Source organism: Anser cygnoides, chromosome 6, assembly GCF_040182565.1.
Source record: "Anser cygnoides isolate HZ-2024a breed goose chromosome 6, Taihu_goose_T2T_genome, whole genome shotgun sequence".
In the NCBI taxonomy this organism is placed as follows: domain Eukaryota; kingdom Metazoa; phylum Chordata; class Aves; order Anseriformes; family Anatidae; genus Anser; species Anser cygnoides.
This window is the reverse complement of record NC_089878.1, coordinates 410,452-432,948: the sequence shown is the minus strand read 5'-3', so window position 1 is coordinate 432,948 and position 22,497 is coordinate 410,452. Positions and strand designations below refer to the sequence as shown.

Genomic DNA, 22,497 nt, shown 5'->3' with positions numbered 1-22,497 from the left:
ACAGGCCAGCAGCTGTGTATTTTCTGTGAAGCACTGGATAGATTGTGAACATGGATTACCCAGTCAATGGGGAAACTGGGGAGGGTCCTGGTCACCGAGAGGAAAAAAAAAATTATATAAACTGTGTTATGGAACTAGTAGGTGGCTTGTGGGACGCCTGCCATTGCAATCGTGAATAAAAATGCTACCTCACTGAGATACTTGCCTGAGCCTATGGTATTGGTTACAGAGTGTTTCTAATAAGGTGTTAGGGTTTTAAGGTTTCAGGGCTAAGGCACTAGGGTTGGGTTTCAGGGTTAGGGTTTCCAGGGTTTAGGGTTAGGATTTTAAGGTTGTTAGGGTTGGAGTTATAAGGGTTAGGGTTTGGGGGTTAGTGTGTTAAGGTTTTAAAGTATTTTGTGGTTTTAGTGTTGATAGGGTTTTTAGGGTTAGGGTCTTAGGGTTTTAGTTATGGTCAGGTATTTAGGGTTAGGGTTTTAAGGTCTTATTTTTTTTTTTTTAAGGTTAGGGTCTCCAGCGTTAGGGCTTTGAGAATCTTTACGTTTTGGGTTAGGGTTTAGAGGGTCTTAATTTTTAGGGTTAGGGCTTTTAGGCGTAGGTCTAGTGTGGTAAATTTTATCGGGTTAGGACTGTAAGGGTTTTTAGGGTTAGGGTTTCTAGGGTTTTTTGGGGTAGGGGTTAGGGTTAGATCCGTGGGAGCCGTAGTGTTAGGGGTCAGGGTTCTTAGGGGTAAGGCCCAATATTAGGGTGGAAGGCCAAACTAAGGGGGGAGCCCCCCCCAAAATTGAAGGGTCGAAGCCCCAATTTAGGGGAAGAAACGTCAAAATTGTGGGGTCCCCCAAAATTGGGCGGAAGAGCTCTTAATATTGGGGGAAACCCAAAAAAGGAGGGTGGGGGACTCTAAAATTGGTTGTGTCCCCCCCAAATTGGTTGTGTCCCCCCCAAAATTGGTTGTGTCCCCCCCAAAATTGGTTGTGTCCCCCCCAATTAGGGGAGGAACCTCCAAAATTGGGTGGGCGAACCCCCAGATTGGGGGGGCAGAACACTTAAATGGAAGTGTGAAATTCCAGAATTGAATGTGGACCCCCCAGAACAGTCTTCAGGGGTTTAGTGTGGTAAATTTTATCGGGTTAGGGCTGTAAGGGTTTTTAGGGTTAGGGTTTCTAGGGTTTGTTGGGGTAGGGGTTAGGGTTAGATCCGTGGTTGCCATAGCGTTAGGGGTCAAGGTTCTTAGGGGTTAGGCCTAATATTAGGGCGGAAGGCCAAAATAAGAGGGTGGGAGCCCCCCCCGAAATTGAAGGGTTGAAGCCCCACGTTAGGGGAAGGAACGTCAAAATTGTGGGGTCCCCCAAAATTGGGCGGAAGAACTTTTAATATTAGGGGGGAACCCAAAAAAGGAGGGTGGGGGACTCTAAAATCGGTTGTGTCCCCCCCAAATTAGGGGAGGAACCCCCAAAATTGGGTGGGTGAACCCCCAAATTGGGGGGAAGAAGACTTAAATGGAAGTGTGAAATTCCAGAATTGGATGTGGACCCCCCAGAACAGTCTTCAGGGGTTTAGTGTGGTAAATTTTATTGGGTTAGGGCTGTAAGGGTTTTTAGGGTTAGGGTTTCTAGGGTTTGTTGGGGTAGGGGTTAGGGTTAGATCCGTGGTTGCCATAGGCTTAGGGGTCAAGGTTCTTAGGGGTTAGGCCTAATATTAGGGCGGAAGGCCAAAATAAGAGGGGGGGAGCCCCCCCCAAAATCGAAGGGTTGAAGCCCCAAGTTAGGGGAAGGAACGTCAAAATTGTGGGGTCCCCCAAAATTGAGCGGAAGAGCTCTTAATATTGGGGGAAACCCAAAAAAGGAGGGTGGGGGACTCTAAAATTGGTTGTGTCCCCCCCAAAATTGGTTGTGTCCCCCCCAAAATCGGTTGTGTCCCCCCCAAATTAGGGGAGGAACCCCCAAAATTGGGTGGGTGAACCCCCAAATTGGGGGGAAGAAGACTTAAATGGAAGTGTGAAATTCCAGAATTGAATGTGGACCCCCCCCAGACCTGGGGAGGAATCCCCAAACTTGGGGGCGACCCCCAAATTTGGGGTTAAAGCCCCAGATCCCGGGGAGCTAAGCCCCAAATTAAGGGAAGGAACCTCAAACATGTGGTGAGAACCCCAACATTGGGGGAAAGAACCTTAATATTAGGGTGGCAGGCCAAGAAAGGATGGTGGGGGCCTCCAAAATTGTGGGGGGCTTGGAATTGGGGGGAATCCCCAAAATGGAGGGGGAACCCCAAAAGTGGGGGGGGGGGGCGAAGCACCAAATTAGGGGAAGGAACCCCAAAATTGCGGGGAAGAACTCTGAAATGGAGAGCTGAAAACCCGAAATTGAGGGGAAACCCCCCAAAACGGCGGGAAAACCCTCCATAAACACGAAACCGGTAATGTAACAGAGCAAAAAATGGCGTCCTACGGCAAGGTGCGAGGCTCAATTTTCTGGGGAGTGCTGGGAAATGTAGTTCTTGGCCACCGGGTTTCCGGGAGTCCATATTGTTTTCCCAGAGCATGCCGGGAGATGTAGTTCTCGGACACTGGGCTTCCGGGAGGCCATGTTGGTTTCCCATCTTTGCTAGACTCCGGGTGCTCTGGCTTCACAGAGAAACCCCCAAACTGAAAAATGTACCTGCTAATATATTGGGCTCTAAATGTAGCCCTGGGTTAATTGAATAACAATCCCTGGGTAAGATTGAAGTGCAGGAGGGGTTGGCTACGGTTTTAAGAGCCGGTTTGCAGAAAAGGGATTTCCCGTTAAGAAGTGGCATATACTGATTGTTCTCTTCCTTGCTCTGCCAAGACCTGAAGCACATCTTGGAAGCCAGGCAGAATCCGTGGAGCCAATGGAGTTCTCAAGCTCGACTTCAGCTTCTTCCCAGCTAGAAGAAGCAAGGACACGCCAGCTGAGTTCCACAGGCAACGCGCCCCTATCTGTAGACGAGGATTTAGAGATGCTACTTTGGGAACTCTCAGACGGCATACTGGAAGCCGAGCTCGACTTGGACCCAGGGAAGGATGAGGATGACCTCCTCCTTGAGCTTTCCAAGATGATTGATGATTGAACTGCATAGTCCTATGGTATATTAAAAAAAAAAAAAAAAAAAAAAAAAAAAAAGAAAACAACCCTTCTTCTTGTTGGATACCCTGAGGTGATCCTTTTTCTAACTGAGGCTTTGCAATGAGACTTAAAGCACAGTTGGAACTGGTAGAAATTGGCAGGATCTGCACTCAGTTGTCCTAAGTTTCCCTGCTGGTCAGAGTTAAGGTCTTGTGCATGGTTCCGTAAGTATAGGTGGCTACCTTTGATATCAAGAGGACAAAACACTTGTTTCTTTTGGCACAGAAAGATGTCCATCGGCACACTGTGGTGGCTGTGAATTGACGTAGTGATGGAGCGATGCTCTGAAGGCTTAAACGGAAAGCTTCTTCCTTCCGCCCCCCCTTGGCACAGCTCGATGTTGGGCACATTGTGAAGCCTGGGTGTTCTGATTTCTCGGACAGTTGATACCCAAATCCCGGAGTTACTATGTCAACTCTTGACTTTTATTTGTGTATGCCATTGTTTTGACTGTAATCTTTTCAGATGATGAAGCTGTAAGGGCGGGAGGGAGCAAAATAATTATTCTAGCGTTGTGGACCAAACATGCTGCCAGGAGTGGTGGTGGTGGGGTCAGCCCACCCGGCCTTACTTTCAATTATCAGGGATGATAAAATGGTGTGAAAAGCAGCAGCTCTGCGATACGGCTACGCTACCCCCACTCCCTTCTCTTGTGCTGTACCAAAGTTCCCCCAAGCTTTGGTTGGTGCTTTTTGCTGGTGACAGTAGGACTCCAGGGCGAGTAGTCGGGACTCTCCTGCAGTAACTGGGTCAATTAAGGGTTGGTTTAAGTGCCTCCTGGTTTTTAAAATTGCTCCCCTGAGCTGCTGGCTCTGCTGCCTGCTACAGCAAATGTTCGGGTGCCATCAGCGTCGCACTTGGGCGTGGGCACTGACCCTGCGGAGGAGAGCTGAGACTCGCGTGTATTGTGTACCCTGCCGCCAGTGATCGTTTTCCCCTAGCAGATCTATTTTGAATCATTTCCCTAAATTTTAGAGGAACTTTAGGCTCTTTGTGCTATGATTTGTGAAGCTGTAGGGGCCCTCAGGCATTTGCTGCTGGCAGAGGAAAACCGCTTGTCGAATTTGTTGTAAATACTTTCTGTTTGGACAACAACGCCTGTGTGTGTGTGTGTGTGTGTGTGTGTGTGTGCGTGCTTTGACGACCCCCTGCGACGCCCCAGCTCCGCGAGGGAAGCTTTGAAGCGGCTCTGGGAAAACCTCTGCGGAAGAAACCGCTGCTAGTGACTTGCGGAAAAGGGACTCCACAATCAGTGAGATTGTAAAGTAGGTATGTTTATTCAGCGCTGGGCAGCACGGGAGGTCGTGGGCATGAAGATTGATGACTCTTCCTCGTCACCGCTAGTTGACCTCTTGTCTTTGCACAGACTCAGTTGCTCCTTGGCTCTTGTCCATCTGCAGGACCAGTTTCTCCCAGTTTCTTAAGACAGGCTCACTCTCTTATTAGGAGACTGACCTTGGTAAGGGGCCCAAGGCTTCTTGCTTTAGTTAATTGGCACAATGCACCATAGTTAGCAAAGACGCTAAGTAGCATCCTAGTTTAACGCTGTCAGCGCTCTATCTCTACTTGATAAGATTCTCCTAACTCCCTCTCTCACTGGAGCCCACGCAGCCCTCCGTCCTGCCGAAGGACTTCACGGGGACTTCTGCCGGCTCCGGGTGCCCGCACACAGACAGAAATGGCTTTGAGAGAAAACAATCAGGAGGAGGAGAGCTCAGAGACTGCGGCCGGCTTCGGCCACCTTCCCCTCGCTTTCCCTCTCCGTGTTCAAACCGAGCACTGTTCTGCCGTCAACCTTCGCTGCCTCTGCCCGCGGCGCTGGGCTTTCGCGTGTGCCATTGCTCCTCTACATATTTTATCCTTCCTTTTGTAAGGAATGGTCCAGCAATTCGTGTCACTAAGGGATTTGAAGGGTTACCATCGAGGCCCGGGTCTAGGTGATAAGAGAACAAAGGGGTTTTTAGGGAAAAGTGCTGACTACTGCAGGGGATGTTGCTAGAGTTTCTGAAATCCGGCGCAGAGGCTCCCAAACGAGGAGGAAGGGGGAGCTGAAGGACAATTGAAGGACAAAAGCCTGAGAGGAAGACAACCAGCATTCAGCCCGAGCAAGCCCCGAGAGACCACCAGAGACTGGTACGCAGGCGCCCCTGGGAGGGGTTTCGGATTCCGGAAACCAATTCTAATAACCCTGCCTCTTCTCGAAGTAGTAATGAATATGTATTAGCCTGGGAGCATCAAAACCAGCCGCCTTACGTAACAGGCGTGCGTCCTGGGGGAGCAGAGACTCCCGGCGCACCCAGCGCTGCTTGCTTGCCTCTATTCGTTTAATAAATTGTAAACTTTGATTGTAATCCTATTTGGATTTATAACAGCCATTTATAACACTTTTTATATTTGTATTTTATTTAAGGCTGTCTTGCCCCCCTCCCCCCCCAGCCTCGCTGCTCGCCAATAAAGCTGGCGCAGGGGCTAAGGGATTTGAAGGGCCTGCTTGTACACCTAAGGGATTTGAGGGCCTGCTTGTACACCTTTGGGGACTGCCTCTTTTTGGGGGGGGGTGGGGTGGGGGGGTGTTAGGAGCTGCTTGTATACTTTTTTAGGCATTCCTCTGAGAGGGGGTTGGGAGCTTCGTGTATACTGGGGGGGGAGGGCCTCCCTCGAGGTGGAAGCGGGGGGGGTTGGAGCGTTTCTACACTGTAGGGGCCTGCCTGTACACTTTTGGGGCCTGCCTTGGAGGGGTTGGGAACTGCTTGTACACCTTTGGGGCCTGCGTCTGCGCGGGGCGGGGGGGGTTGGGGGGTTGGAGCTGGTTTTAACCTTTCGGGCTTGCATCTGGAGGGGGTTGGGGCCTGCCTTTGGGGGGGTGGTTGTGAGCTGCTTGTATACTGTAGGGGCCTGCTTGTACACCTTTGGGGCCTGCGTCTGGGGGGGGGTGGGAGCTGCTTGTACACTGTTAGGGCCTGCCTTGGGGGAGGGGTTGGGGCATGTGCCTTGGGGGCATGGGGTTGGGAGCTGTTTCTACGCTGTAGGGGTCTGGGTCTTGGGGGGTTGGGGCTGTTTGTACACCTTTGGGGCGTGCCTCTGGGGAGGATGGGGAGTTGCTTGTACACCTTTGGGGCCTGTGTCTGGGGGGGGGTTGGGGCCTGTGCCGGGGGGGTTGGGAGCTGCTTGTACGCTCTAGGGTCCTCTGGCAGGCTTTGGGGCCTCCCTTTGAGGGGGGCAGTTGGGAGCTGGTTGTACACCTTTGGGGCCTGAGTCTGGGGTGTGGGGGCTGGGGCTGAGGCCTGGGGCCTGGGGCATGCATCTGGGTGGTGGGGGGGGGGGGGTCCAGTTCATGGGGGGGGTGGGTTGGGAGCTGCTTGTGGACAGTTGGGGTCTGCATCCGGGTGTGGCTGGGGCCTGCTTGTAGACTTCTGCAGCCTGTGTCTGGTGTTTGGGGGCTTTTCTGTAGTGTTTGGGGATTGCATTTTGGCTTTGGGATGTGTCTAGAGCTTCTGGGGCCTAGCTGTAGTGCTTGGGGCCTGCGTCTGGGGCTTTTCTGTAGCATTTTGGTAGCGTGTTTGTGATTTGGGGTCTGTATCCAGGGTTTTGCCTTTTTTGTAGTTTTCAGCTTTGTGTCTGTTTCTTTGTTGGTTGCCTGGGGTTTGGGGTTTGGATCATTAGTCAGTGTCATTAGCGTCGGGGGGTTGATATGAAGGGTTAGGGTTGTGGTTAGAGTTGTTAGGGTTAAAGAGAATAAGGATTTTAGGGTAAGGGGATCAAGGTTGTGGGAATAAAAATGTTTTTGCACAGAGTTACATCGTTTAGAGGGAAGGAAGGTGGTGTTGATATATGCTTGCAGTGATAAGAAAGCTTAACAGACAACCTTGTAAAATGCAGACAACCAGAATCCTTAGAGCAATTGGGTGGAAATCACGGTGTAAGAAACATTACCACCTCAAAGAGGAAAACAGTCAAGAAAAAAATAAAATTGACTAGTAACAGGCCAGCAGCTGTGTATTTTCTGTGAAGCACTGGATAGATTGTGAACATGGATTACCCAGTCAATGGGGAAACTGGGGAGGGTCCCGGTCACCGAGAGGAAAAAAAAAATTATATAAACTGTGTTATGGAACTAGTAGGTGGCTTGTGGGACGCCTGCCATTGCAATCGTGAATAAAAATGCTACCTCACTGAGATACTTGCCTGAGCCTATGGTATTGGTTACAGAGTGTTTCTAATAAGGTGTTAGGGTTTTAAGGTTTCAGGGCTAAGGCACTAGGGTTGGGTTTCAGGGTTAGGGTTTCCAGGGTTTAGGGTTAGGATTTTAAGGTTGTTAGGGTTGGAGTTATAAGGGTTAGGGTTTGGGGGTTAGTGTGTTAAGGTTTTAAAGTATTTTGTGGTTTTAGTGTTGATAGGGTTTTTAGGGTTAGGGTCTTAGGGTTTTAGTTATGGTCAGGTATTTAGGGTTAGGGTTTTAAGGTCTTATTTTTTTTTTTTTAAGGTTAGGGTCTCCAGCGTTAGGGCTTTGAGAATCTTTACGTTTTGGGTTAGGGTTTAGAGGGTCTTAATTTTTAGGGTTAGGGCTTTTAGGCGTAGGTCTAGTGTGGTAAATTTTATCGGGTTAGGACTGTAAGGGTTTTTAGGGTTAGGGTTTCTAGGGTTTTTTGGGGTAGGGGTTAGGGTTAGATCCGTGGGAGCCGTAGTGTTAGGGGTCAGGGTTCTTAGGGGTAAGGCCCAATATTAGGGTGGAAGGCCAAACTAAGGGGGGAGCCCCCCCCAAAATTGAAGGGTCGAAGCCCCAATTTAGGGGAAGAAACGTCAAAATTGTGGGGTCCCCCAAAATTGGGCGGAAGAGCTCTTAATATTGGGGGAAACCCAAAAAAGGAGGGTGGGGGACTCTAAAATTGGGGGGACCCCCCCAAATTGGTTGTGTCCCCCCCCAAATTGGTTGTGTCCCCCCCAAAATTGGTTGTGTCCCCCCCAATTAGGGGAGGAACCCCCAAAATTGGGTGGGCGAACCCCCAGATTGGGGGGGCAGAACACTTAAACGGAAGTGTGAAACTCCAGAATTGATTGTGGACCCCCCAGAACAGTCTTCAGGGGTTTAGTGTGGTAAATTTTATCGGGTTAGGGCTGTAAGGGTTTTTAGGGTTAGGGTTTCTAGGGTTTGTTGGGGTAGGGGTTAGGGTTAGATCCGTGGTTGCCATAGCGTTAGGGGTCAAGGTTCTTAGGGGTTATGCCTAATATTAGGGCGGAAGGCCAAAATAAGAGGGTGGGAGCCCACCCCGAAATTGAAGGGTTGAAGCCCCAAGTTAGGGGAAGGAACGTCAAAATTGTGGGGTCCCCCAAAATTGGGCGGAAGAACTTTTAATATTAGGGGGGAACCTAAAAAAGGAGGGTGGGGGACTCTAAAATCGGTTGTGTCCCCCCCAAATTAGGGGAGGAACCCCCAAAATTGGGTGGGCGAACCCCCATATTGGGGGGGAAGAACACTTAAATGGAAGTGTGAAATTCCAGAATTGGATGTGGACCCCCCCCAGACCTGGGGAGGAATCCCCAAACTTGGGGGCGACCCCCAAATTTGGGGTTAAAGCCCCAGATCCCGGGGAGCTAAGCCCCAAATTAAGGGAAGGAACCTCAAACATGTGGTGAGAACCCCAACATTGGGGGAAAGAACCTTAATATTAGGGTGGCAGGCCAAGAAAGGATGGTGGGGGCCTCCAAAATTGTGGGGGGCTTGGAATTGGGGGGAATCCCCAAAATGGAGGGGGAACCCCAAAAGTGGGGGGGGGGGGCGAAGCACCAAATTAGGGGAAGGAACCCCAAAATTGCGGGGAAGAACTCTGAAATGGAGAGCTGAAAACCCGAAATTGAGGGGAAACCCCCCAAAACGGCGGGAAAACCCTCTATAAACACGAAACCGGTAATGTAACAGAGCAAAAAATGGCGTCCTACGGCAAGGTGCGAGGCTCAATTTTCTGGGGAGTGCTGGGAAATGTAGTTCTTGGCCACCGGGTTTCCGGGAGTCCATATTGTTTTCCCAGAGCATGCCGGGAGATGTAGTTCTCGGACACTGGGCTTCCGGGAGGCCATGTTGGTTTCCCATCTTTGCTAGACTCCGGGTGCTCTGGCTTCACAGAGAAACCCCCAAACTGAAAAATGTACCTGCTAATATATTGGGCTCTAAATGTAGCCCTGGGTTAATTGAATAACAATCCCTGGGTAAGACTGAAGTGCAGGAGGGGTTGGCTACGGTTTTAAGAGCCGGTTTGCAGAAAAGGGATTTCCCGTTAAGAAATGGCATATACTGATTGTTCTCTTCCTTGCTCTGCCAAGACCTGAAGCACATCTTGGAAGCCAGGCAGAATCCGTGGAGCCAATGGAGTTCTCAAGCTCGACTTCAGCTTCTTCCCAGCTAGAAGAAGCAAGGACACGCCGGCTGAGTTCCACAGGCAACGCGCCCGTATCTGTAGACGAGGATTTAGAGATGCTACTTTGGGAACTCTCAGACGGCATACTGGAAGCCGAGCTCGACTTGGACCCAGGGAAGGATGAGGATGACCTCCTCCTTGAGCTTTCCAAGATGATTGATGATTGAACTGCATAGTCCTATGGTATATTAAAAAAAAAAAAAAAAAAAAAAAAAAAAAAAGAAAACAACCCTTCTTCTTGTTGGATACCCTGAGGTGATCCTTTTTCTAACTGAGGCTTTGCAATGAGACTTAAAGCACAGTTGGAACTGGTAGAAATTGGCAGGATTTGCACTCAGTTGTCCTAAGTTTCCCTGCTGGTCAGAGTTAAGGTCTTGTGCATGGTTCCGTAAGTAGAGGTGGCTACCTTTGATATCAAGAGGACAAAACACTTGTTTCTTTTGGCACAGAAAGATGTCCATCGGCACGCTGTGGTGGCTGTGAATTGACGTAGTGATGGAGCGATGCTCTGAAGGCTTAAACGGAAAGCTTCTTCCTTCCGCCCCCCCTTGGCACAGCTCGATGTTGGGCACATTGTGAAGCCTGGGTGTTCTGATTTCTCGGACAGTTGATACCCAAATCCCGGAGTTACTATGTCAACTCTTGACTTTTATTTGTGTATGCCATTGTTTTGACTGTAATCTTTTCAGATGATGAAGCTGTAAGGGCGGGAGGGAGCAAAATAATTATTCTAGCGTTGTGGACCAAACATGCTGCCAGGAGTGGTGGTGGTGGGGTCAGCCCACCCGGCCTTACTTTCAATTATCAGGGATGATAAAATGGTGTGAAAAGCAGCAGCTCTGCGATACGGCTACGCTACCCCCACTCCCTTCTCTTGTGCTGTACCAAAGTTCCCCCAAGCTTTGGTTGGTGCTTTTTGCTGGTGACAGTAGGACTCCAGGGCGAGTAGTCGGGACTCTCCTGCAGTAACTGGGTCAATTAAGGGTTGGTTTAAGTGCCTCCTGGTTTTTAAAATTGCTCCCCTGAGCTGCTGGCTCTGCTGCCTGCTACAGCAAATGTTCGGGTGCCATCAGCGTCGCACTTGGGCGTGGGCACTGACCCTGCGGAGGAGAGCTGAGACTCGCGTGTATTGTGTACCCTGCCGCCAGTGATCGTTTTCCCCTAGCAGATCTATTTTGAATCATTTCCCTAAATTTTAGAGGAACTTTAGGCTCTTTGTGCTATGATTTGTGAAGCTGTAGGGGCCCTCAGGCATTTGCTGCTGGCAGAGGAAAACCGCTTGTCGAATTTGTTGTAAATACTTTCTGTTTGGACAACAACGCCTGTGTGAGTGTGTGTGTGTGTGTGTGTGTGTGTGCACGCGTGCGTGCTTTGACGACCCCCTGCGACGCCCCAGCTCCGCGAGGGAAGCTTTGAAGCGGCTCTGGGAAAACCTCTGCGGAAGAAACCGCTGCTAGTGACTTGCGGAAAAGGGACTCCACAATCAGTGAGATTGTAAAGTAGGTATGTTTATTCAGCGCTGGGCAGCACGGGAGGTCGTGGGCATGAAGATTGATGACTCTTCCTCGTCACCGCTAGTTGACCTCTTGTCTTTGCACAGACTCAGTTGCTCCTTGGCTCTTGTCCATCTGCAGGACCAGTTTCTCCCAGTTTCTTAAGACAGGCTCACTCTCTTATTAGGAGACTGACCTTGGTAAGGGGCCCAAGGCTTCTTGCTTTAGTTAATTGGCACAATGCACCATAGTTAGCAAAGACGCTAAGTAGCATCCTAGTTTAACGCTGTCAGCGCTCTATCTCTACTTGATAAGATTCTCCTAACTCCCTCTCTCACTGGAGCCCACGCAGCCCTCCGTCCTGTCGAAGGACTTCACGGGGACTTCTGCCGGCTCCGGGTGCCCGCACACAGACAGAAATGGCTTTGATAGAAAACAATCAGGAGGAGGAGAGCTCAGAGACTGCGGCCGGTTTCGGCCACCTTCCCCTCGCTTTCCCTCTCCGTGTTCAAACCGAGCACTGTTCTGCCGTCAACCTTCGCTGCCTCTGCCCGCGGCGCTGGGCTTTCGCGTGTGCCATTGCTCCTCTACATATTTTATCCTTCCTTTTGTAAGGAATGGTCCAGCAATTCGTGTCACTAAGGGATTTGAAGGGTTACCATCGAGGCCCGGGTCTAGGTGATAAGAGAACAAAGGGGTTTTTAGGGAAAAGTGCTGACTACTGCAGGGGATGTTGCTAGAGTTTCTGAAATCCGGCGCAGAGGCTCCCAAACGAGGAGGAAGGGGGAGCTGAAGGACAATTGAAGGACAAAAGCCTGAGAGGAAGACAACCAGCATTGAGCCCGAGCAAGCCCCGAGAGACCACCAGAGACTGGTACGCAGGCGCCCCTGGGAGGGGTTTCGGATTCCGGAAACCAATTCTAATAACCCTGCCTCTTCTCGAAGTAGTAATGAATATGTATTAGCCTGGGAGCATCAAAACCAGCCGCCTTACGTAACAGGCGTGCGTCCTGGGGGAGCAGAGACTCCCGGCGCACCCAGCGCTGCTTGCTTGCCTCTATTCGTTTAATAAATTGTAAACTTTGATTGTAATCCTATTTGGATTTATAACAGCCATTTATAACACTTTTTATATTTGTATTTTATTTAAGGCTGTCGTGCCCCCCTCCCCCCCCAGCCTCGCTGCTCGCCAATAAAGCTGGCGCAGGGGCTAAGGGATTTGAAGGGCCTGCTTGTACACCTAAGGGATTTGAGGGCCTGCTTGTACACCTTTGGGGACTGTCTCTTTTTGGGGGGGGGTGGGGTGGGGGGGTGTTAGGAGCTGCTTGTATACTTTTTTAGGCATTCCTCTGAGAGGGGGTTGGGAGCTTCGTGTATACTGGGGGGGGAGGGCCTCCCTCGAGGTGGAAGCGGGGGGGGTTGGAGCGTTTCTACACTGTAGGGGCCTGCCTGTACACTTTTGGGGCCTGCCTTGGAGGGGTTGGGAACTGCTTGTACACCTTTGGGGCCTGCGTCTGCGCGGGGCGGGGGGGGTTGGGGGGTTGGAGCTGGTTTTAACCTTTCGGGCTTGCATCTGGAGGGGGTTGGGGCCTGCCTTTGGGGGGGTGGTTGTGAGCTGCTTGTATACTGTAGGGGCCTGCTTGTACACCTTTGGGGCCTGCGTCTGGGGGGGGGTGGGAGCTGCTTGTACACTGTTAGGGCCTGCCTTGGGGGAGGGGTTGGGGCATGTGCCTTGGGGGCATGGGGTTGGGAGCTGCTTCTACGCTGTAGGGGTCTGGGTCTTGGGGGGTTGGGGCTGTTTGTACACCTTTGGGGCGTGCCTCTGGGGAGGATGGGGAGTTGCTTGTACACCTTTGGGGCCTGTGTCTGGGGGGGGGTTGGGGCCTGTGCCGGGGGGGTTGGGAGCTGCTTGTACGCTCTAGGGTCCTCTGGCAGGCTTTGGGGCCTCCCTTTGAGGGGGGCAGTTGGGAGCTGGTTGTACACCTTTGGGGCCTGAGTCTGGGGTGTGGGGGCTGGGGCTGAGGCCTGGGGCCTGGGGCATGCATCTGGGTGGTGGTGGGGGGGGGTCCAGTTCATGGGGGGGGTGGGTTGGGAGCTGCTTGTGGACAGTTGGGGTCTGCATCCGGGTGTGGCTGGGGCCTGCTTGTAGACTTCTGCAGCCTGTGTCTGGTGTTTGGGGGCTTTTCTGTAGTGTTTGGGGATTGCATTTTGGCTTTGGGATGTGTCTAGAGCTTCTGGGGCCTAGCTGTAGTGCTTGGGGCCTGCGTCTGGGGCTTTTCTGTAGCATTTTGGTAGCGTGTTTGTGATTTGGGGTCTGTATCCAGGGTTTTGCCTTTTTTGTAGTTTTCAGCTTTGTGTCTGTTTCTTTGTTGGTTGCCTGGGGTTTGGGGTTTGGATCATTAGTCAGTGTCATTAGCGTCGGGGGGTTGATATGAAGGGTTAGGGTTGTGGTTAGAGTTGTTAGGGTTAAAGAGAATAAGGATTTTAGGGTAAGGGGATCAAGGTTGTGGGAATAAAAATGTTTTTGCACAGAGTTACATCGTTTAGAGGGAAGGAAGGTGGTATTGATATATGCTTGCAGTGATAAGAAAGCTTAACAGACAACCTTGTAAAATGCAGACAACCAGAATCCTTAGAGCAATTGGGTGGAAATCACGGTGTAAGAAACATTACCACCTCAAAGAGGAAAACAGTCAAGAAAAAAATAAAATTGACTAGTAACAGGCCAGCAGCTGTGTATTTTCTGTGAAGCACTGGATAGATTGTGAACCTGGATTACCCAGTCAATGGGGAAACTGGGGAGGGTCCTGGTCACCGAGAGGAAAAAAAAAATTATATAAACTGTGTTATGGAACTAGTAGGTGGCTTGTGGGACGCCTGCCATTGCAATCGTGAATAAAAATGCTACCTCACTGAGATACTTGCCTGAGCCTATGGTATTGGTTACAGAGTGTTTCTAATAAGGTGTTAGGGTTTTAAGGTTTCAGGGCTAAGGCACTAGGGTTGGGTTTCAGGGTTAGGGTTTCCAGGGTTTAGGGTTAGGATTTTAAGGTTGTTAGGGTTGGAGTTATAAGGGTTAGGGTTTGGGGGTTAGTGTGTTAAGGTTTTAAAGTATTTTGTGGTTTTAGTGTTGATAGGGTTTTTAGGGTTAGGGTCTTAGGGTTTTAGTTATGGTCAGGTATTTAGGGTTAGGGTTTTAAGGTCTTATTTTTTTTTTTTTAAGGTTAGGGTCTCCAGCGTTAGGGCTTTGAGAATCTTTACGTTTTGGGTTAGGGTTTAGAGGGTCTTAATTTTTAGGGTTAGGGCTTTTAGGCGTAGGTCTAGTGTGGTAAATTTTATCGGGTTAGGACTGTAAGGGTTTTTAGGGTTAGGGTTTCTAGGGTTTTTTGGGGTAGGGGTTAGGGTTAGATCCGTGGGAGCCGTAGTGTTAGGGGTCAGGGTTCTTAGGGGTAAGGCCCAATATTAGGGTGGAAGGCCAAACTAAGGGGGGAGCCCCCCCCAAAATTGAAGGGTCGAAGCCCCAATTTAGGGGAAGAAACGTCAAAATTGTGGGGTCCCCCAAAATTGGGCGGAAGAGCTCTTAATATTGGGGGAAACCCAAAAAAGGAGGGTGGGGGACTCTAAAATTGGGGGGACCCCCCCAAATTGGTTGTGTCCCCCCCCAAATTGGTTGTGTCCCCCCCAAAATTGGTTGTGTCCCCCCCAATTAGGGGAGGAACCCCCAAAATTGGGTGGGCGAACCCCCAGATTGGGGGGGCAGAACACTTAAATGGAAGTGTGAAATTCCAGAATTGAATGTGGACCCCCCAGAACAGTCTTCAGGGGTTTAGTGTGGTAAATTTTATCGGGTTAGGGCTGTAAGGGTTTTTAGGGTTAGGGTTTCTAGGGTTTGTTGGGGTAGGGGTTAGGGTTAGATCCGTGGTTGCCATAGCGTTAGGGGTCAAGGTTCTTAGGGGTTAGGCCTAATATTAGGGCGGAAGGCCAAAATAAGAGGGTGGGAGCCCCCCCCGAAATTGAAGGGTTGAAGCCCCAAGTTAGGGGAAGGAACGTCAAAATTGTGGGGTCCCCCAAAATTGGGCGGAAGAACTTTTAATATTAGGGGGAAACCCAAAAAAGGAGGGTGGGGGACTCTAAAATCGGTTGTGTCCCCCCAAATTAGGGGAGGAACCCCCAAAATTGGGTGGGCAAACCCCCAAATTGGGGGGAAGAAGACTTAAATGGAAGTGTGAAATTCCAGAATTGAATGTGGACCCCCCCCAGACCTGGGGAGGAATCCCCAAACTTGGGGGCGACCCCCAAATTTGGGGTTAAAGCCCCAGATCCCGGGGAGCTAAGCCCCAAATTAAGGGAAGGAACCTCAAACATGTGGTGAGAACCCCAACATTGGGGGAAAGAACCTTAATATTAGGGTGGCAGGCCAAGAAAGGATGGTGGGGGCCTCCAAAATTGTGGGGGGCTTGGAATTGGGGGGAATCCCCAAAATGGAGGGGGAACCCCAAAAGTGGGGGGGGGGGCGAAGCACCAAATTAGGGGAAGGAACCCCAAAATTGCGGGGAAGAACTCTGAAATGGAGAGCTGAAAACCCGAAATTGAGGGGAAACCCCCCAAAACGGCGGGAAAACCCTCCATAAACACGAAACCGGTAATGTAACAGAGCAAAAAATGGCGTCCTACGGCAAGGTGCGAGGCTCAATTTTCTGGGGAGTGCTGGGAAATGTAGTTCTTGGCCACCGGGTTTCCGGGAGTCCATATTGTTTTCCCAGAGCATGCCGGGAGATGTAGTTCTCGGACACTGGGCTTCCGGGAGGCCATGTTGGTTTCCCATCTTTGCTAGACTCCGGGTGCTCTGGCTTCACAGAGAAACCCCCAAACTGAAAAATGTACCTGCTAATATATTGGGCTCTAAATGTAGCCCTGGGTTAATTGAATAACAATCCCTGGGTAAGATTGAAGTGCAGGAGGGGTTGGCTACGGTTTTAAGAGCCGGTTTGCAGAAAAGGGATTTCCCGTTAAGAAATGGCATATACTGATTGTTCTCTTCCTTGCTCTGCCAAGACCTGAAGCACATCTTGGAAGCCAGGCAGAATCCGTGGAGCCAATGGAGTTCTCAAGCTCGACTTCAGCTTCTTCCCAGCTAGAAGAAGCAAGGACACGCCGGCTGAGTTCCACAGGCAACGCGCCCGTATCTGTAGATGAGGATTTAGAGATGCTACTTTGGGAACTCTCAGACGGCATACTGGAAGCCGAGCTCGACTTGGACCCAGGGAAGGATGAGGATGACCTCCTCCTTGAGCTTTCCAAGATGATTGATGATTGAACTGCATAGTCCTATGGTATATTAAAAAAAAAAAAAAAAAAAAAAAAAAACAAACCAAAAAAAAAACCAACTCTTCTTCTTGTTGGATATCCTGAGGTGATCCTTTTTCTAACTGAGGCTTTGCAATGAGACTTAAAGCACAGTTGGAACTGGTAGAAATTGGCAGGATTTGCACTCAGTTGTCCTAAGTTTCCCTGCTGGTCAGAGTTAAGGTCTTGTGCATGGTTCCGTAAGTAGAGGTGGCTACCTTTGATATCAAGAGGACAAAACACTTGTTTCTTTTGGCACAGAAAGATGTCCATCGGCACGCTGTGGTGGCTGTGAATTGACGTAGTGATGGAGCGATGCTCTGAAGGCTTAAACGGAAAGCTTCTTCCTTCCGCCCCCCCTTGGCACAGCTCGATGTTGGGCACATTGTGAAGCCTGGGTGTTCTGATTTCTCGGACAGTTGATACCCAAATCCCGGAGTTACTATGTCAACTCTTGACTTTTATTTGTGTATGCCATTGTTTTGACTGTAATCTTTTCAGATGATGAAGCTGTAAGGGCGGGAGGGAGCAAAATAATTATTCTAGCGTTGTGGACCAAACATGCTGCCAGGAGTGGTGGTGGTGGGGTCAGCCCACCCGGCCTTACTTTCAATTATCAGGGATGATAAAATGGTGTGAAAAGCAGCAGCTCTGCGATACGGCTACGCTACCCCCACTCCCTTCTCTTGTGCTGTACCAAAGTTCCCCCAAGCTTTGGTTGGTGCTTTTTGCTGGTGACAGTAGGACTCCAGGGCGAGTAGTCGGGACTCTCCTGCAGTAACTGGGTCAATTAAGGGTTGGTTTAAGTGCCTCCTGGTTTTTAAAATTGCTCCCCTGAGCTGCTGGCTCTGCTGCCTGCTACAGCAAATGTTCGGGTGCCATCAGCGTCGCACTTGGGCGTGGGCACTGACCCTGCGGAGGAGAGCTGAGACTCGCGTGTATTGTGTACCCTGCCGCCAGTGATCGTTTTCCCCTAGCAGATCTATTTTGAATCATTTCCCTAAATTTTAGAGGAACTTTAGGCTCTTTGTGCTATGATTTGTGAAGCTGTAGGGGCCCTCAGGCATTTGCTGCTGGCAGAGGAAAACCGCTTGTCGAATTTGTTGTAAATACTTTCTGTTTGGACAACAACGCCTGTGTGTGTGTGTGTGTGTGTGTGTGTGTGTGTGTGCGTGCTTTGACGACCCCCTGCGACGCCCCAGCTCCGCGAGGGAAGCTTTGAAGCGGCTCTGGGAAAACCTCTGCGGAAGAAACCGCTGCTAGTGACTTGCGGAAAAGGGACTCCACAATCAGTGAGATTGTAAAGTAGGTATGTTTATTCAGCGCTGGGCAGCACGGGAGGTCGTGGGCATGAAGATTGATGACTCTTCCTCGTCACCGCTAGTTGACCTCTTGTCTTTGCACAGACTCAGTTGCTCCTTGGCTCTTGTCCATCTGCAGGACCAGTTTCTCCCAGTTTCTTAAGACAGGCTCACTCTCTTATTAGGAGACTGACCTTGGTAAGGGGCCCAAGGCTTCTTGCTTTAGTTAATTGGCACAATGCACCATAGTTAGCAAAGACGCTAAGTAGCATCCTAGTTTAACGCCGTCAGCGCTCTATCTCTACTTGATAAGATTCTCCTAACTCCCTCTCTCACTGGAGCCCACGCAGCCCTCCGTCCTGCCGAAGGACTTCACGGGGACTTCTGCCGGCTCCGGGTGCCCGCACACAGACAGAAATGGCTTTGAGAGAAAACAATCAGGAGGAGGAGAGCTCAGAGACTGCGGCCGGCTTCGGCCACCTTCCCCTCGCTTTCCCTCTCCGTGTTCAAACCGAGCACTGTTCTGCCGTCAACCTTCGCTGCCTCTGCCTGCGGCGCTGGGCTTTCGCGTGTGCCATTGCTCCTCTACATATTTTATCCTTCCTTTTGTAAGGAATGGTCCAGCAATTCGTGTCACTAAGGGATTTGAAGGGTTACCATCGAGGCCCGGGTCTAGGTGATAAGAGAACAAAGGGGTTTTTAGGGAAAAGTGCTGACTACTGCAGGGGATGTTGCTAGAGTTTCTGAAATCCGGCGCAGAGGCTCCCAAACGAGGAGGAAGGGGGAGCTGAAGGACAATTGAAGGACAAAAGCCTGAGAGGAAGACAACCAGCATTCAGCCCGAGCAAGCCCCGAGAGACCACCAGAGACTGGTACGCAGGCGCCCCTGGGAGGGGTTTCGGATTCCGGAAACCAATTCTAATAACCCTGCCTCTTCTCGAAGTAGTAATGAATATGTATTAGCCTGGGAGCATCAAAACCAGCCGCCTTACGTAACAGGCGTGCGTCCTGGGGGAGCAGAGACTCCCGGCGCACCCAGCGCTGCTTGCTTGCCTCTATTCGTTTAATAAATTGTAAACTTTGATTGTAATCCTATTTGGATTTATAACAGCCATTTATAACACTTTTTATATTTGTATTTTATTTAAGGCTGTCTTGCCCCCCTCCCCCCCCAGCCTCGCTGCTCGCCAATAAAGCTGGCGCAGGGGCTAAGGGATTTGAAGGGCCTGCTTGTACACCTAAGGGATTTGAGGGCCTGCTTGTACACCTTTGGGGACTGCCTCTTTTTGGGGGGGGGGGGGTGGGGGGGTGTTAGGAGCTGCTTGTATACTTTTTTAGGCATTCCTCTGAGAGGGGGTTGGGAGCTTCGTGTATACTGGGGGGGGAGGGCCTCCCTCGAGGTGGAAGGGGGGGGGTTGGAGCGTTTCTACACTGTAGGGGCCTGCCTGTACACTTTTGGGGCCTGCCTTGGAGGGGTTGGGAACTGCTTGTACACCTTTGGGGCCTGCGTCTGCGCGGGGCGGGGGGGGGGGGGGGTTGGAGCTGGTTTTAACCTTTCGGGCTTGCATCTGGAGGGGGTTGGGGCCTGCCTTTGGGGGGGTGGTTGTGAGCTGCTTGTATACTGTAGGGGCCTGCTTGTACACCTTTGGGGCCTGCGTCTGGGGGGGGGTGGGAGCTGCTTGTACACTGTTAGGGCCTGCCTTGGGGGAGGGGTTGGGGCATGTGCCTTGGGGGCATGGGGTTGGGAGCTGCTTCTACGCTGTAGGGGTCTGGGTCTTGGGGGGTTGGGGCTGTTTGTACACCTTTGGGGCGTGCCTCTGGGGAGGATGGGGAGTTGCTTGTACACCTTTGGGGCCTGTGTCTGGGGGGGGGTTGGGGCCTGTGCCGGGGGGGTTGGGAGCTGCTTGTACGCTCTAGGGTCCTCTGGCAGGCTTTGGGGCCTCCCTTTGAGGGGGGCAGTTGGGAGCTGGTTGTACACCTTTGGGGCCTGAGTCTGGGGTGTGGGGGCTGGGGCTGAGGCCTGGGGCCTGGGGCATGCATCTGGGTGGTGGTGGGGGGGGGTCCAGTTCATGGGGGGGGTGGGTTGGGAGCTGCTTGTGGACAGTTGGGGTCTGCATCCGGGTGTGGCTGGGGCCTGCTTGTAGACTTCTGCAGCCTGTGTCTGGTGTTTGGGGGCTTTTCTGTAGTGTTTGGGGATTGCATTTTGGCTTTGGGATGTGTCTAGAGCTTCTGGGGCCTAGCTGTAGTGCTTGGGGCCTGCGTCTGGGGCTTTTCTGTAGCATTTTGGTAGCGTGTTTGTGATTTGGGGTCTGTATCCAGGGTTTTGCCTTTTTTGTAGTTTTCAGCTTTGTGTCTGTTTCTTTGTTGGTTGCCTGGGGTTTGGGGTTTGGATCATTAGTCAGTGTCATTAGCGTCGGGGGGTTGATATGAAGGGTTAGGGTTGTGGTTAGAGTTGTTAGGGTTAAAGAGAATAAGGATTTTAGGGTAAGGGGATCAAGGTTGTGGGAATAAAAATGTTTTTGCACAGAGTTACATCGTTTAGAGGGAAGGAAGGTGGTATTGATATATGCTTGCAGTGATAAGAAAGCTTAACAGACAACCTTGTAAAATGCAGACAACCAGAATCCTTAGAGCAATTGGGTGGAAATCACGGTGTAAGAAACATTACCACCTCAAAGAGGAAAACAGTCAAGAAAAAAATAAAATTGACTAGTAACAGGCCAGCAGCTGTGTATTTTCTGTGAAGCACTGGATAGATTGTGAACCTGGATTACCCAGTCAATGGGGAAACTGGGGAGGGTCCTGGTCACCGAGAGGAAAAAAAAAATTATATAAACTGTGTTATGGAACTAGTAGGTGGCTTGTGGGACGCCTGCCATTGCAATCGTGAATAAAAATGCTACCTCACTGAGATACTTGCCTGAGCCTATGGTATTGGTTACAGAGTGTTTCTAATAAGGTGTTAGGGTTTTAAGGTTTCAGGGCTAAGGCACTAGGGTTGGGTTTCAGGGTTAGGGTTTCCAGGGTTTAGGGTTAGGATTTTAAGGTTGTTAGGGTTGGAGTTATAAGGGTTAGGGTTTGGGGGTTAGTGTGTTAAGGTTTTAAAGTATTTTGTGGTTTTAGTGTTGATAGGGTTTTTAGGGTTAGGGTCTTAGGGTTTTAGTTATGGTCAGGTATTTAGGGTTAGGGTTTTAAGGTCTTATTTTTTTTTTTTTAAGGTTAGGGTCTCCAGCGTTAGGGCTTTGAGAATCTTTACGTTTTGGGTTAGGGTCTAGAGGGTCTTAATTTTTAGGGTTAGGGCTTTTAGGCGTAGGTCTAGTGTGGTAAATTTTATCGGGTTAGGACTGTAAGGGTTTTTAGGGTTAGGGTTTCTAGGGTTTTTTGGGGTAGGGGTTAGGGTTAGATCCATGGGAGCCGTAGTGTTAGGGGTCAGGGTTCTTAGGGCTAAGGCCCAATATTAGGGTGGAAGGCCAAACTAAGGGGGGAGCCCCCCCCAAAATTGAAGGGTCGAAGCCCCAATTTAGGGGAAGAAACGTCAAAATTGTGGGGTCCCCCAAAATTGGGCGGAAAAGCTCTTAATATTGGGGGAAACCCAAAAAAGGAGGGTGGGGGACTCTAAAATTGGGGGGACCCCCCCAAATTGGTTGTGTCCCCCCCCAAATTGGTTGTGTCCCCCCCAAAATTGGTTGTGTCCCCCCCAATTAGGGGAGGAACCCCCAAAATTGGGTGGGCGAACCCCCAGATTGGGGGGGCAGAACACTTAAACGGAAGTGTGAAACTCCAGAATTGATTGTGGACCCCCCAGAACAGTCTTCAGGGGTTTAGTGTGGTAAATTTTATCGGGTTAGGGCTGTAAGGGTTTTTAGGGTTAGGGTTTCTAGGGTTTGTTGGGGTAGGGGTTAGGGTTAGATCCGTGGTTGCCATAGCGTTAGGGGTCAAGGTTCTTAGGGGTTAGGCCTAATATTAGGGCGGAAGGCCAAAATAAGAGGGTGGGAGCCCCCCCCAAAATTGAAGGGTTGAAGCCCCAAGTTAGGGGAAGGAACGTCAAAATTGTGGGGTCCCCCAAAATTGGGCGGAAGAACTTTTAATATTAGGGGGGAACCCAAAAAAGGAGGCTGGGGGACTCTACAATCGGTTGTGTTGTTAGTAATAGAAGAAGAAATAATACAATATTGTTTAGTATGTTACATTTGCGATGTACTGTTCCGAGGCTGCGCTTGGAAGATACAAAATATATGTGCAAGGGTAACATGAGAATGCACCAATTCATGATGAGGAGTAAGGAGGATTAAAAGAATGCTCAATTTGCAAGACATCTAGATAACTGGGGCTTCTTGGACCCTGGGAACTGGATCAAACCAACCTTGTGGTTTGGACTGAGACCAAGGGCTCAGAGAGCATGCGTGAGAAGGAAAGGTTAAAAAGTTCAACTCTGATGAAGACATCTTACTTCATCCCGACGACCACCCGGACGACCACCAGAGAGTAATACGCAAGTGCAGAAGGACTGATAAGATAATTAGCATACGAAGCGAGGCTAGGCGGAGCTAGGAAATGAATATGCATAGATGAGTTGTGAAACCTAATGCATATGTAATATCTTAGGGGATAAAAGAGAACTAAGAGAACAAATCAGACGAAGTTAGATTTGGGCAGGCATGCCCCTAACTTCCGGCGCCTAATAAAGCACCTTCATATAATCACTTTGTGGATTATGTGTCTTCATGAACGCTAACATTTTGGCGACCCAGATGGGACCTTGCGGGCACTGCTGAGGCGGCTCGCGAACTGATCACGC

At 50.4% G+C, this 22,497-nt stretch overlaps 1 long non-coding RNA gene across 1 annotated transcript; it reads left to right on the top strand.

Annotated features, from left to right (window-relative positions):
• The first annotated feature begins 1,684 nt into the window (after positions 1-1,684).
• LOC136791134 (uncharacterized) lies at positions 1,685-18,975 on the top strand. Its single transcript, XR_010832488.1, has 3 exons — positions 1,685-5,279; positions 9,465-11,926; positions 16,108-18,975. It is a non-coding gene; the product is annotated as an uncharacterized lncRNA (long non-coding RNA).
• Positions 18,976-22,497: the final 3,522 nt, after the last annotated feature.